At 57.4% G+C, this 10289-nt stretch overlaps 1 long non-coding RNA gene across 1 annotated transcript; it reads right to left on the reverse strand.

The window, feature by feature from the left end:
- Positions 1-292: 292 nt before the first annotated feature.
- Positions 293-8401, reverse strand: LOC119525132. The gene is made up of 3 exons (XR_005214926.1): positions 8095-8401; positions 1078-1242; positions 293-504 (listed from the first exon to the last, which is right to left on the reverse strand). It is a non-coding gene; the product is annotated as an uncharacterized LOC119525132 (long non-coding RNA).
- Between the last annotated feature and the right edge of the window lie 1888 nt (positions 8402-10289).

Genomic DNA, 10289 nt, shown 5'->3' on the forward strand with positions numbered 1-10289 from the left:
GCTTCTGGCCCTTGAGTTGTGTGGAGAGAAGCTGCCCTCCTTGCAGGGAAGAGTAGGAAAAGGCAGAGATTCAGGTGACTGTTCAGAGCAGATTGCAGGAGATAAAGGGGTTTCCCTGCCCTGTGCAGTCCTGTGGCCATGAGTGGGCAGCCACGGAGCCCTTGAAGTGTGGCTCCTCCCAACTGAGATGTGTGGAGAGTGTAAAACATGTGTGGGGTTTCCAAGAGTTAGTGTAAAAAAAAAACAAATGTAGAATTAATATTGAATTACCTTCTACATTGATTACACCATAAAATGATAAAATTTTTGATATATTGAGCACACCAAGGTCAAAACGTACAAAATAGCACACTGTGGGGTTGCCCACTTCTCTCCGCAGCACCCAGCTCTTCTCCCCAGCAGCAGTGGCAGCCCCAGATGTCCACATTCCAGCTGTGTCCAGGCATGTTCAGCTCACACGCGGAGGCCCTAACGCTGCTCCGGGCTGTGCTCCATTGACTCCTTCTGGAAGAATGCAGCTTTTTTACTTTTAATTTTGAAAAGTTTATACCCCAGGAAGCTACACTGATAGTACAGAGGGTTCCTCCCCCTATCTCCCCTCAGTGGTAATTCCAATGGGATAATTAGTTTTAGTTGTTACAAGGGAAATAACCCCTTCTGGGTCAGGCTCCTTCACACATCTGTGAGGAGCACGTGGCTGCCTCTGCCCTGTCCTGGTCCCCTCGACTGGATGGTGCAGCCAGTGTCTCAGGTCCCCCCACTCTGGTGCTTGCCCACCTGATGCTCCGACCCTGGTCCCCACAGTCCCCAGCCTTGATCTCACTGGTGCCCCACCCAGTCCCACCCCAGTCCCCCTGATTCCTGTTTCCCACCCCTGGGCCCCATCCTGGTCCCCGTTCCCAGGTCCCCCTACCCTGGTTCACCCAGTACACTTGGCCCCACCCTCCCCCACCCCGTCATCCTGCAGCCCCAGCCCTCCTGTCCTCTGTGGTCTGCACAGCCTCACCTGCCTGCAGAGGCAGAGGGTGCACCCCCCTCAGCCACCGAGGTAGCCATGGTCCCCTCGGCCTCACTCACCATCCCAGCGTGCTCCACTATCATCACCTGGCAGGGAAGGCCAGGCCCGGGGCTCACATTCCCACATGCAGTTCATGGGAGAATCACTGAGGACTGTTGATGGGATGACAGATGCCAGGTCCTCTTCTGTGTGTTCCTCATCCCCCTGCTTCCAGCCAAATCCACCTGAGTGGAGGGAAACCAAAGTCATGTCTTTCCCCCTTTCTGGATTGGTGCAGTCCAACACTCTGGATTTGGTGGGAACTGACATGGAAGCTGGTCCACAGGCGCAGAAGAGAGTAAGGGGCTGTGCATGCACATGAGGGAGGGTTTTGGTCCTCCCTGATACCGTGGGCACATGTGGGGGTCCTTCTCCACACAGGCCCTTGTTGCACAGGTGCAAGATGGCCTGCTCTCTGCACGTCTGCAATGCAGATCCACTACCTATTTTCAGCCTTGGGACCTGGGCTCCCGGGAAGGCAGCTGGGAACCCTGGGCTGGTCCCTGGCTTGTGTCTCCTCTCCAAATCCCACAGGCTGGGCCACTTGGAATTCCTCCTCCTTCTACCCCTCAGGCATCTCTGTCCCCTCAGAGCTCAGCACCCTCCCCCTCATCACCCCACACAGCAGGGTCTGCCCCTATCCAGTCTGGCCCCACAGGACCTCCAGCCTGGCTCTTCTCTAGGAGGGGAGGGGTGTGTCTGGCCAGCAGAGAGGATGGCTGCACTGTCCCTGTATGTCCCCTGGACCCCTGCTCTGGAAGGGACAGGCTGGAGGACTGACTGCCACCTCCTCCATCAGACGCTTCCAGGATTGTGCAGCACAAGAAGTTCCTCAAGCTAGCAAGCACCTGGCAGAGGATTCAGGGGAGCTTTATGCATTTCCTGTGGCACTGGGCTGGATGAGCAGGTGGCTGTGCCAGCCATGTGTCCAGGGCCTTATATGCACACCCCACAGCTGGTGCCCACAGCATGGGCTGCTTCCTGGCATCAACACATGCACAGTTGAAAGCAGAGGGCTGTGGGAGTCACCTGCCTGAAGGTGGATGGTGAGAACATGGATGGGGAGAAACTGTCCTGGGTGGTCTGACCCCAGGCTTTATTGGGGCTGCATCTGCTGACTTGGGAAGTCTTGACCCCACAGGAGCAGAATCATGTAAGGGGGGGGGCAGAAACGTGCTTGAGCACCTCCCTGTGCTGGTGCCATGCTCAGGAGCAGGGACACAGAGGCACCAGATAAAGCCAGGGTGACCCTGTGACCCTCCTGGGGAAGGGCAGGCAGGAATCTGATGAGCACACACAGGCATCACCCCGGGTGTGATGAGGACACAGAGGAGGAAGCTGTGGGAGGTGGGGGGTGTGTCCTAGTGCTGGGGTCAGGGAGGAAATGACAGAGACATGAATGACAGCAGGACTGGCCAGGGGGTGTGGACACCCAGTTCCCACAACTGGAAAAATGTCACAGTGCCTGAGGAGGCGGGACCTTGGCAGGTGTGAGGGGGTGAGGAGCCCCTTCCCGGGAGCCCAGTGGCTCATCAGGGGACAGATCCCAGCAGAGCTTTCCCTGGAATGGCAGTGATGGGGCTGCTGCTCCCTGTCAGATCCTCTGTGGAAACCCTGCAGAGCTCCTCTGCTAAAAGTTCATCACATGATCACCCAAGGGGGTCAGGGAGCCAGGGAGACACTGTCCCATTAGACTGGGCCTACGGACCCCAGTGAACTCCTGCTGTTAGGGGGAAGGCATTGAGGCAGGAGCTGCTTTCACACCCCCGGAGTGCTCCCAGCCCAGCCCAGGAGGCAAGAGTGTGACTGTCACAGACATGCATTTCCTGAGAGCAAGACCCCTCCTGGTGTGGGAGCCTCCCCAGCACCCACCTCTGCACTGGGCTCTCCCCTCCCCTGCACTGGGGTCTCCCCTGCCCTGAAGTTCTCAGTCCACAGACCCAGTGTCAGAGCCTGAAGCTCCACCAGCAAAGGGAGTGGGGGCAGCACTGGCAGGTGAGGGGTGAGCATGTTCCCCATGGAGACCCCAGACCCACCTGCAGTGAGTTGGTCACAGCTTTGGGCAGGGGCAGGACCCTGGGCTAAACCGCACCATGTCACTGGGAGTCCCCCTCCCCGCCCCATCCCAGAGCCCTCCGGGTCCCTGAGGAAACGTGGTGGTGGCAGCTACCCAGGCTGCCCGCAGTCACCTCAGGTGAGGCCCGAGTGCTGGTCACCACCCCCAACCCAGTGGCCACATCCGGGACAGACTGAGGGAGGCGGGGGCTGCACGGAGGGAGGGGGGTGGTGGGGAAGGTCCCCTGGGCAGGGGGTCAGCAGGGCACAAGCAGGGGGCTGGGGGGTGGAGGGCGCTGACGTCAGGGGGGGAGAGGAAGGTGACCTCACGGGGAGAGAAGGCGGTGATGTCACAAGAAGCAAGCTGAGTTCCGCCAGCTGATTGGTGGGTGGGTTTGGGGGCGGGGCCTGGACACACAGCAGTTGCCGGGGCCTGAGGCTGAGCAGAAAGGCTGAGTGAGCAGAGATGGTTCCACTGCTGCTGCTCCTGCTCCTTCTGGCCGACCTGCTCAGGTCAGTGGAGGGGTCCTCCCTCACACACACACCCCATACCAGGAACCCCACCCAAACAGGGAGGTCCCCTTGGACCACATCCCCCTTCACTCCCCATTGTGGGCCATGGAATATACCAACCTGCACTCGACACCATGTGTACCCCCTCCTGCCTGGGGAAACCCTGTTCCAACCATCCACCTTTGAGCCCCACTGATCCAGTGACACCTGTGGACCCACAGTAGACCAACCACCTGCACAACCCCTGTCTCAATCATCCAGCTTTGAGCCCACAGTGATCCACCAGCAGAAGCGGACATGCAGTCACTGATCCTTGGACCACCAGCCACCTGCAGAACCCCTGTCCCAACTGCACAACTTCAAGCCCCCACTGATCCACCAGCAGTGGTGGAATAGCACACATTGCCCCTTGGAAGACAGCAGGTGTACACAACTCCTGTCAGTACTGTCCACTTTCAAGATGACAATATACTGGCAGCCACAGACCTGCAAACAGCAACAACTGAACTACCTACCACCTGCAGAACCCATGTCCCAATTGCCCAACTTCAAACCCCAGCTGATCAACCAGAAGTCATGGACCCACTCTCAATGCCCCTTGGATGACTTCTACTGTGCACAAGTCCTGCCAGAACTGTCCACCTTCAAGCCTCTGATGATCCACCTGCAGCCACAGACCCACAAACTGCAACCATTTTACCACCTCCCACATGCCAAACCCTGTCCCAACCATCCACCTTCAAGCCCGTGCTGATCTACCAGCAGTCATGGAACAACACATACTGATCCTTGGATGACCTCCAGTTTGCAAAACTCCTGTCAGAACTGTCCACCTTCAAGCCCCCACTGACCCACCAGCAGCCATGGACCCACACTCAGTGACCCTTGGACCACTTCCTGCCTGTGGACCCTATGCACCAACTGTCCATTTTTGAGATCCCACTTATTCACCAGCAGCTGCACACCTGCACATGGTGAAACTTGGATCACCTCCCACCTGCAGACCTCCTGTCTCCACCATCCATCTTAGAGCTCCCACTCATCCACCAGCAGTTGTGGACCCACACTCGATGCCCCTTGGATGACATCCCATGTGCAGAACACTTGTCCCAACTGTCCACCTTCAAGCCCCTAATGATTAATTGGCAGCTACAGATCCATACTCAGAGACCCTTGGACCACTTCCCACCTGCAGAACGCCTGCCCCAACAGTCATTGATCCACCAGCAGCCGTGGACCCACCCTCAGTGGCCCCTGGACCATCTCAAACCCCTATCTCAAATGTCAACCTTCAAGCCCCCACTGATCCAGCAGCAGTTGTGGACCTACATTCCATGCCCCTTGGATGCCCTCTCTCCAGCCCAACTCCTGTCACAACTGTCCGTCTTTGAGCATGAATCCAATGGACTCTGAAAAAGGCTGCCAGGATCTAAATCCCGAGTCCACCCCTTCTCTACTGTGTGCCCTTGGGCAAATGACTCACCCTCTCTCTTTCTTCACTTGTGAAATGGGATAATCATAACAAAATAATAGAATTTCTTCTGGTGTGATGCTGATTGAATGAATGTTTCTAAAGCTTTTAATACCTGTGATCTAAGTGTTAAGTCTGTTTCCAGAGTCAACTATCTCCTCCAGGGGGAAGCCGTGGCTCCTGGGTGAAAAGCCCTGTTGGAGCTTGTTGTTTTCCTAGCAACTGGATTTTTCAGCCTTCATTTGAAGGGGCAAAAGAGGAGTGTGCCGGTTTGAATGTATTATGTCCCCCAAACGCCATTATCTTTGATGCAATCTTGTGGGGCAGACATTTTAGTGCTGATTAGATTGGAATTCTTTGAGTGTTTCCATGGAATGTGCCCCACACAAATGTAGGTGATAACTCTGATTAGATATTTCCATGCAGGCATGGCCCCACCCATTCAGGGTGGGCCTTGATCAGTGGAGCCATAAAAATGAGCTGACAGACAGAGGGAACTCAGTGCAGCTGTGAGTGAAATTTCAACCAGGAGCTACAGCCAAGAGGGACACTTTGAAGAAAGCACAGGAGCTGCAGATGAGAGACAGTTTGAAGACAGCTGTTGAAAGCAAATTCTTGCTCCAGAGAAGCTGAGAGAGGACAAATATCCCAAGTGCAACTAAGAGTGATGTTTTTGAGGAACTGCAGCCTAGAGAGGAACATCCTGGGAGAAAACCATTTTGAAACCAGAACTTTGGAGCAGATGCCAGCCATGTGCCTTCCCAGCTAACAGAGGTTTTCCAGACACCACTGGCCATCCTCCAGGGAAGGTACTCAATTGCTGATGTGTTACCTTGGACACTTTATGGCCTTAAGATTGTAACTATATAACCAAATAACCCCCCTTTTATAAAAGCCAATCCATCTCTGGTGTTTTGCATTCTGACAGCATTAGCAAACTAGAACACTACTCCAGCATCGTTTTCCCTATTACCCACATTGTGCATTAGTGTGGTATGTTTGCTACAATTGATGAAACAGTATCATTATAATTATACTATCAACCAGAGGCCATTGTTTACATTAGGGTTTATTGTTTGTGTTGTACAGCCCTATGGTTTTAAATACATTTTTATTTAAATAACATATCATTCGGTCTTATTTTAAAGTATGCTTCTTAACTTTGTATGCTGAATATTATGGATGAAGAATTGTGAAGGTTGTGGATAATATTCTCCTCCTACCAAAGGGATAACCAGGGCAAAAGAGGTCTGGGGTGGCCCTACCACCCACCCCAATTCCAATTTGGGAAGCTCTGATGTCCTCCCCCTACTGAATTTGAAATGTGGTGGGAGGGTGAATCCAGTGGTCACCTCACCTGGAAGCCCCCAAGGCCAGTCTCCCTCCCCTGCATCAGCCAGGAGCAGGTCTGTGGCTCTCTCACCCACTTGGCTCTCAGGGACTGGAGCTCTACCTGGTGCCTCCAGGAGAGCAGGGTCACCTTGTGGATTCTCCCTCCAGGCAGCAATTCCAGACCATTCCCAGGGCTGGCCCAAGCCTCTGTCCACAACGTGCCCAGGGAACCACGCCTGGGGAGCCAGGCAGCTGGCCTGAGGGATGTGGCACTTTGGGGCCAGGAGGTGGGCGTGTACGGGCCCCTGCCTGAGTGTGTCTCCAGGCCCCTGTGTCTGTTTCAGAACTCTGGGCTCTCCCTCCCAAGTGCCGCCGGCCCTGAGCCCTCCACGCAGCAGCCAGCTCCTGGGCCCCGGTGCTCCCGCTTCTCAGGAACCCTGGGGCGAGGCTGAGGAAAGGGGCGCCCGGACCACGCAGGGGGCCTGAGGCACACGCGCCCATCATGCCACAGGCTCTGCAGGGAAGCCCCCGCGCGACTAGGTGGAGCCCGACCCGTAGGCTTCAGCTGGACCCGCTGGTGCATCAGGCAGGGACGCTGCAGGGCTCAGGTTCCCCTGTGTTCTAGTTTGCTAATGCTGCCAGAATGCAAAACACCATAGATGGATTGGCTTTTATAAAGGAGGTTTATTTGGTTTCACAGTTACAGTCTTAAGGTCATAAAGTGTCCAAGATAAGGCATCAACAATTGGGTACCTTAACTGAAGGATGGCCAGAAGTGTCCGGAAAACCTCTGTTAGCTGGGAAGGCACATGGCTGGCGTCTGCTCCAAAGTTCTGGTTTCAAAATGGCTTTCTCCCAGGACGTTGTTCTCTAGGCAGCAGTTCCTCAAAAACGTCACTTTTAGTTGCACTTGGGATATTTGTCCTCTCTCAGCTTCTCCAGAGCAAGAGTCTGCTTTCAACGGCCGTTTTCAAACTGTCTCTCATCTGCAGCTCCTGTGCTTTCTTCCAAGTGTCCCTCTTGGCTGTAGCTCCTCTTCAAAACATCACTCACAGCTGCACTGAGTTCCCTCTGCCCATCAGCTCATTTACATGACTCCACTGATCAAGGCCCACCCTGAATGGGTGTGGCCACCCCTCCATGGAAATATCTCATCAGAGTTATCACCTATAGTTGGGTGGGGCGCATTTCCATGCAAATCTAATCAGCACGAAAAAGTCTGCCCCACAAGACTGCATCAAAGAATATGGTTTTTTCTGGGGGACATAATGCATTCAAACCCGCACACCTCGGGTCCCCTCTGAGGCTCGGACCAAGCGCAGACGCCGCGGGGCCTGGCCGGAGCCCGGTCGGCGCTTTCACCGCCGGCCCTGGCAGCCCGGAATGGCCGCGACAGCATCGCGCTTCCGGCCCGCCGGTTTCCTAGAGGTGCGGGACACCCGAGCGCGCGGGCATCTGCCAGGCCAGGGCAACGGGGCCCGCGGGCGGACGGCGCCGCGTTGCCACCCTACCCGTAGGCACCACCGCCGCCACTGCCGCCGCCATCACCCGGCGGCCCCGGGAAGCTCGCGCCCGGCCTCGTCCTGGCCTCGTCGCTGCCGCTGCGGCGCGTGCTCGGGTGACCGCGGTGAGGCGGGCCTGGGGTCGGCCACCCAGGTAGACTTACCGCGGCGGCCCCCGCTGGCGGCGAAGTTGCGGCGCCCCTCGCGTAGCCTCGAGCCTGGTCCTTGGCGGCGGCTGCGGTCCCCTGATTTCCCGGCCGGAGCGAACGCGGGAGGCGGCGGCAGAGCCGGGGCGATCGACGGGACCCCGCGCGGCCGAGCGGCTGCTCAGTCCGGTCGGGGCTTTCGGGGCCCGGCGGGTGCGCTGCTCCAGGGGCGGCGGGTCGATTCAGTGTGCCGCCCGGCCGCCCCCGCCTCTCCCCGCCATGCCTGCGCCCCGCAGCCTGCCACGGTGGCGAAGTGACCAGAGCCGCGGCCGCCAGAGATTTTTTTTTAAATCCCGGCCCCAAAGCCGCCCCTCCCCGGCTCCGCCCCCATCCCTCCCCGTGCACTAAAAGGCGCCGATCGCCTGCCGGGGTGGCCCCTGCAGTCTCGGCCTCGGCGACCGCTTCCCTTGGCCAACCCCAGCCCGCGGTCCCTGCGCCCTTCTGGGACTCGGCCGGCTCCGATCCGGGTGCGGGGGCCCTGGCTCCTCCCGCGTCGAGCCGCGAGCCCCGGCCCAAGCCGAAGCCGCCATCCCCAATCCCGTCCCCTGCTCTGGCGCTCCACGCCGGCCGGGCCAGGCTTCGCGGGAACCGGCTGCGAGGCCTGCGCGCCCGCACCCCGCTCCCCAAGTTGCGCTTCCCCGGGAGCAGGGCTCGGCCGCCGGGCCCGCGCAACGTTGAGCCCCTCTCTTCTCTGGGCCGTCCAAGCGCGGGGCTCCGTGTCCCCGTGCTTGGGAGCTCGGCTGCGGGAGCGTAGGGTTCGGAGTGACCCTTGCGGCTGGAGGGACTCTTCCGCCTAGAGACCCCCGCACTGAGCTCGGGGCACAGGGCGCTCTCCCAAGAGGCTGCAGGGACCGCAGCACCCCGAGCGCACTCTCGGGAGCTTCCAGCCCCGGGCTCCCCTCTCTGCATCCCCAGCGCCCTGCTCCTTAGCCTGAAGGGCTTATGCCTGAAGGCTGAGACAGGAGGCGCCCGCCGCCTGTGGTTGGCCAGTGCTTCCTGCTTGTAGCCAAATGTCCAAATGTCGGCCTGGTGCCCCGCACACGCCAGCCACGCCAACTGTGGCAGGCGGGCAGTGAAAGCCGAGCACCATGCCCACTATTTGCTTCTCCAGAGCAAACACTGGGCAAGGTGACAGCCTAAGTCTGCTTTCAGCAGCCATCTCCAAACTGTCCCTCTCAGCTGCTCTGAGGTCCTTCTGTTTGTGAGCTGTTTTTATAGGACTCCAGCGATTAAATCAAGACCCACACTGAATGGGTGGGCCCACACCTCCATGGAAATAATCTAATCAAAGGTATTACCCACAGTTGTGTAGGTTGTGTCTTCATGGAAACATCCAAAGATTCTAACCTAATCAACACTAGTATGTCTTCTCTCACAAGACTGCATTAAGGAAAATGGCATTTTGGGGGCCATAATACATCCAAACCGGCACAGGCTCTGAGCTGTGCCCCAGCCTGCAGTCATCTTCACTGTGGGGATGTGGGCTCCCAGCCAGGACCAACATGCACCCATCTACCTGGCAGGAATATGGGCTCCAAGCTGGGCCCAGCATCTCCACCCATCTACATTGTGGGAATATGGTCTCTGAGCTGGGTGCTAGTCTCCACCTGTCTACTCCAAAGATATACTGGATCCAAGTTGGGCCCCAGCCTCCACCTGGATACATTGCGGGAATTTGAGTTATGAGCTGTGCCCAATCCTCCGTCTGTGTACACTGTGTGGATATGGGTCCCAAGCCAGACCCTAGCCTCCACCTGTCAACCCCAGTGGCATATGGGCTGCAAGCTGAGCTCCACACCTCCACATGTCTACACTGTGGGGATATGGGCTCCAAACTGGGCCCTAACTTAAGCATGTTTACATTGAGGGAATATGGGCTCTGAGCCAGGCTCCAGCCTCCACCTGTCTATACCAAAGTTATACGGGCTCTGAGATGGGCCCCAGCCTCCACCTATCCACAATGCGGGAATAATGGCACCGAGCCTCTCCCCGGCCTCCACCTGTCTACACTGTGGGGATTTGGGCTCAAGCTGGCCCCAGCCTCCACCTGTCTACCCCCCATTTATATGGGTTCCAAGCTGTGCCCCATGCTTCTACCCATGTATACTATGTGGATATGGGATCCAAGCCCGGCCCCAGCATCCACCTGTCTA

Source organism: Choloepus didactylus (assembly GCF_015220235.1).
Source record: "Choloepus didactylus isolate mChoDid1 chromosome 23 unlocalized genomic scaffold, mChoDid1.pri SUPER_23_unloc9, whole genome shotgun sequence".
Classification (NCBI taxonomy): domain Eukaryota; kingdom Metazoa; phylum Chordata; class Mammalia; order Pilosa; family Megalonychidae; genus Choloepus; species Choloepus didactylus.